The following is a 5,478-nucleotide window of genomic DNA, read 5'->3' as shown; positions in this document are numbered from 1 at the left end:
AATCATAGCTACTCAGAAGATTGAGATCTGGTGATAGTAGTTCAAACACATCCCAGGCAGGAAGCCCCTGAGACTCTTATCTCCAATAAAGTACTCAGAAAAAGCTGGCAGTGGCACTGTGACTCAAGTGGCAGAAGCCTAGTTCAACCTTGAACACAAAGAGGCTCAGGGACATTGCATAGGCCAGAGTTCAAGCCCCAGGACCAGCGAGAGAGAGACAGACAGACAGATAGACAGAGAATGTGACAGCTTATCCTACAATCTATTTGAGATATATTTAGTTAAAATTAAGAAAAACAATTTAAAAAATAGGTTCCTTTTCTGAATAGGAATCTTGCCAAAGGGCAGTTAGATGGAGTAAAAGGGCAAGATAGTAGAAGAGAAGCACATAGACTGACATGCTTTCTAGGGGGCAGTGTTGAGTCTTGGCCTTGCACAGTGGCACTGGTGGTGTCCATTGCTTGTTACCTTTGCCATCATGAACACCCCTGTCTGCAGAAAGAGAAAGTAGCATCACATTGCAGAACCATTCCTGACAAAGATTTACCTTTCTGTTGCCTGATGATCAGGTGTCCATAGGTCACAAGGTTTTGCCCCAGAAAGGCATTATTGACAACACAAAAGTTCACTTCATAATCAAAGCACCATCAGTGAAAGACCAAACACCATAGGATAATAATAGACAAATGGAAAGTGCAGCGCAAGTAATTTATTGAAGTTTTCCAATTTTCAAAGCTTTATAGTTTGTTTCATGATTGTAGCCCTGAATGATGCCAGGAACAATGAATTCCTAGTTAGGAAAACATTTCACGCCAGCGTTTACCTGAAAACAAACAAAAAGAAAGGGAAAAAATGTGAGATCAGACATAAAGATTCTATAGCAAAGATACTAACAAAAATACATAATCCTAGAGTTTTGTCATACAACAACACTTTGGATGGCAGAAGTCACAAAAATCAGAGTATCTTGGGAAAACTCCTGAGGAGTTCAACAGATAACATCACAAACAATGCACAGGAGAGAGCATCCTTTGGGAAACCACACAAATCCCAGGAGGGCTGACTCAATAATCCTACAAAATGAACAGTGAGGGAAGGCCCCGGTAAGGGAGGGATGGGTGAGAGTATTGAAAGGCGTGACATTGATCAAGCTACATTGTATATTCCTAAACGGCTTTGCTAAATGGCCACTCCTTTGTAAGACCACTAAAGATAACTTGAAAGGTGAAATAATTTTTAATAAAGAATGAGACTGAGGCGTTCTTGGAACTGGAAAGGGGAGGAGCAAAAGAAAAGAACTGCTCTGTGTCCTGCTATGTCCTAGCTGTGAAAAACACTTTCCTCTCTCATGGGAGAGCCAGCATAGAGAGCTAGCCAGGGATGAGGGGGATTCAGAGGACCAGCCCTCTTTGTAGTGGAGGGAATTCCAAGGAGGGAATTGTCAGTCAGGGAAGTGGGCAGAGAATCCAACCCCACGCAGGCAGTGGCTAGCTCCTGTTCTGGCTCTCCCATCTGTTTCTGTTCTTATTCTTCACATTCTGCACAAAATTCTACTGTCCTCAGGAAAGCTACAAGGCAGAGGTAGCAGGACTCAGCCCTGAAAGGTCCCTTCCAGGTGCCAAATTTGTCTTTCTCAGGACATCATAGAGAACATGGCATCTAGGGATGTGCCCTGGGAAGGACAGGTCTACCATAGGGGCTGTGGGTAGCTGGGTTTCAATCAGCAGTTTAATTCAGCTTCCTCCTTGTAGGTCCAGATCAATTTCCCATAGGTGACCAGAAAATCAAGTGGCCTCTCTTCTGTGTGCACACAGGAAATGACAGGCCAACCTCTTTCCCGTGTCCTTGGCTGATTAAACCTCAATGTATAAAGGAGAAAGGAATTACCAGTGCAGATGCCATTAGTGTTCTATCGTAAAAGGGAATTTTATCTATGCATTTCTTCACTTTCAGTAAGGCTTCTGCAGATCCTCTAGGTGAATTGTATTCATCAAGTCGCTGCTTCAGTTTTATTTTGGTACGAATAAGCAAACTGATAAGTTCACGGAGAACATCTGGGCAGAAATCGGCATGCACTGCGGCGTGAGAGTAGAAAGATAATGTTGTTTAGAAAGTCCAAGATTTTCCCACTTACACAGACTTGAGACTAGAAACTGGGAAGAACCACCAGGGCTTTCTGCTCCTGTCTAAAGAGAGGGTCAGGTCGACACTCCAGGCTGGCTTCCCAAAGCTCTCACGGGAACAGGAAAACAAGGATTTTATGATCTCATTTTGACTTTGCTTAAAAAATTCATTCTGAAGGCTTCTCTAGGTGGCTTAAATTCCCTTTACTATGTTGGGGAAAATTATTTATTTCCACTAATGGAGCTGCACATGATTAGTTTTGGATAGTAGATCAGGGGAATTTTAAATGTGACAATTTTAAAATGAATCATAGAGTCATACTCTTACAAAAAAAAAAAAAAAACTACCACAAGACCTTGAGGAAGTAAATTGTTAAATTAGGGAATGTTGAGGTTTAAAATTTGGATATTTTTCGTGCCATTACTGGGAATTGAACTCAGAGCCTGGGGACTTTCCTTAGGTGCTTTTCTCTAGGTTAGCAATCTACCACTTGAGGCACAGACCAAATCTGGGTTTTCTGGGGGTTAATTGGAGGTTGGAGTCTCACAGACTTCTGGCTGCAGTGGCTTTGAACCATGATTCTCAGAGCTTGGCTTTCTAAGCAGCTAGGATTACAAACAGTCATGAGCTATTGGCTCCTGGCTCCTTGACAATTTGGGTGTTTCATCAAGTTAAGTTATACATTTTTTTGTTTGTTGCTCACACTATTAATGTCATCAAATAAATCATTACCTAAATCAAAAAACAATGATATATAAAAAAATAGCCGGGCGCTGGTGGCTCACACCTGTAATCCTAGCTACTCAGGAGGCTGAGATCTGAGGATCGCGGTTCAAAGCCAGCCCGGGCAAGAAAGACCGTGAGACTCCTATCTCCAATAAACCACCAGAAAACCGGAAGTGGCGCTGTAGCTCAAGTGGTAGAGCGCTCGCCTTGAGCTGAAGAGCTGAGGGACAGCGCCCAGGCCCAGAGTTCAAGCCCCACAACCGACAAAAACAAAAAACAAAAAACAAAAAAACAATGATATATAAAAATTAATTCATAATCTAGTCTATGTTCTTAGTTGTAGAGTGGCCTGAAAAGCTAAAATTAGGAATAATATTTTAACAAAAACCAGAGCTTCTTCACAAAATTGGGACATTCTATTACCTTCTATAGATGCCTAGATCATTAATGAGAATGAGAGGAGGAAAATGAATTTATTTGGTTCTTTCTCAAATTGTGGTTACATGAAGAAGAACCATTTTTCAAACCCTGGATTTCCAGATGTCCATGAGACATCTTCTGGTTTTCTTCTTTTACTCAGGTCTGACCACAAACACTTAGACCTCAAGCCTTATCTTAATTGGTATTACAGGTTTTCACCACCAGATCAAGCTCCAAGGTCTGGCATTCACAGGGCCAAAGGTTGATTTAACAGTCTTCTGTAGGGATCCTGACCAAATAACATCATGCAATGGGAAGTATTAGGACAGGGTAAGGCCAGGGACATCTGGGAGAGCAGGAGGGAGAATCCAGAAGTCAAATGAAAAGTAAAAGCCAGTGACACTTGGTTCCTTCCTCATGGTGGGAATGACAGACCACGTATAGTTGAAAGAGTGGCTAGAATTAAATCTGGAATAAATGAAAATCTTTGTAATAATGATTGTACCACTTTTCCTTCCATTGCTATTAGGATTCCCAGAATGCAGGCAGGGCTGTGCTAAATCTCAGAATGTATTGAAGTAGTTTTATTCAGAGATTCAGAGACAGTGGATCTTTTGGGCTGTGGGCCTTCTAGCTACATGGGAAGAATTGAAATTTAGGAGTTCAAAATCTATAGAACCCTGTATTGACACTCTGTTGAACAAAAACGATTGATAATGCCATGCTCATGAACAATCCATGAGGCTTTTCATGCATTCATCTCCCACCCTCATCCGATGTGTCTGTGGCTGTAGCTGTGAGTACTAATAAGGAGAAACTCAGAGAACATGCACATTTGTCCCAAATGTAAAACAGATGGGAAGTGGATAGAGCCTAGACTCCCATTCCATCCACTACTTCTGAAATACAGGTCACAGTCTTGAAGGAGTGACACACTGAATCATCCCTAAAATTTGCTTAAAGATCCTAGTATTAAAGAAATAAAAGACATTATGCTTGGACGGGAGGCCGCCTTAAGAAAGTCAGGAAAATAAAATGGAAAATATTGAAAGTTCCCTTAACTCAACCCCCACCACAAATAAATTATATCTAATGTTGAGAGATGGAACTTACCAGAGCTGGTGCTGGACGGGCTATAAATAACACTTACCTTCGTAGCAGCAGAGGGCCAAAGTGACCAGCAGGAGGAACACCAACAGCCTCATGCTACTTAATTTGCTTTCAGCTATCAGCTTTAGCAAATGCGGAGAGAGAAATTTGGTCTTGAGCTCTCTGTCTTGTGGTGTACATGGAGTTCAAGGTTATTTATACCTAGTGAGCCTCACTGAACCTCCATGTAGAAGCATGTGTCAGGTCCCATGGCTTTGCTGGCACCCCTCCGTCCACAAGGAAGTCAGAACCCATCACTTAGTGGGAATAGCACTCTCTTCCTCCATCCTGTTTGGACCAAAGCCCAGGAAATCAAGCTCACAGGAGCTTTGCCATGTTCACCAGGCCACCATTTATGTTCCCTACTAACAGATTCCACAAAAGTCTCCTTGCTCTTAAGATTTTTATAATAATCTCTGTTTCTGTCTCAGTCTATGTGCACAGGGAGAAATGGACAAGAAGAAGACAAATCCCCAGCACACAAGTGCCGGAGCCTGGCGGCAATGAAAGGGAATCCTGTTTTAGGGGGCGAGAATGAGGGGGAAAAAAAAGACACGAGACAAAAGATGGGGTCAGGAGGTCTGCAGCTCAAGACTGCAGCACCGTTTATTTTTAACTTTCCCTAATATATACTGTTAGAAGTCAAGAAGTAGCATAAGGTTACTATAGTCCAGAAAAACAAGGAAAATTTCAGTAAAAACAGAGTGCAGTAAAAACAAGACAAGGTCAACTGGTTGACAGTAAAACAAACTCTGCAGACATAGCAAAGCAATCCCAGGCACCTGGTGTCTTTCAAGTAAGCCAGTTCCTTGTACATGCCTTCAAGCGATCACAGGGGTCAAGATGACCTTTGAGCTTTACTGTTGGCTCCCAACACACAAGAAAGTGGGGAGCACTTTAGTTGCAAGGGAGATTGTTTATAAGCTGACCGAATTTGGACTCCTCAACTGACATTTGTGACAGCAGTCAAGATGTGCTTCATTGCACATTCCTACACAGAAAGCAACCATCACTTACTTACATCTACTAACACCACCTCCTCACCATCCATGTACCCGA

General features: G+C 42.3%; 1 long non-coding RNA gene across 1 annotated transcript; it reads right to left on the bottom strand.

The window, feature by feature from the left end:
• Positions 1-704: 704 nt before the first annotated feature.
• Positions 705-4,904, bottom strand: LOC138810702 (uncharacterized). Its single transcript, XR_011367217.1, has 3 exons — positions 4,421-4,904; positions 1,888-2,075; positions 705-823 (listed from the first exon to the last, which is right to left on the bottom strand). It is a non-coding gene; the product is annotated as an uncharacterized lncRNA (long non-coding RNA).
• Between the last annotated feature and the right edge of the window lie 574 nt (positions 4,905-5,478).

The sequence above is a fragment of the Dipodomys merriami genome, unplaced genomic scaffold (assembly GCF_024711535.1).
Source record: "Dipodomys merriami isolate MVZ:Mamm:240054 unplaced genomic scaffold, mDipMer1.0.p SCAF_505, whole genome shotgun sequence".
NCBI lineage: Eukaryota > Metazoa > Chordata > Mammalia > Rodentia > Heteromyidae > Dipodomys > Dipodomys merriami.
This window is presented reverse-complemented; position numbering and strand designations above follow the sequence as displayed.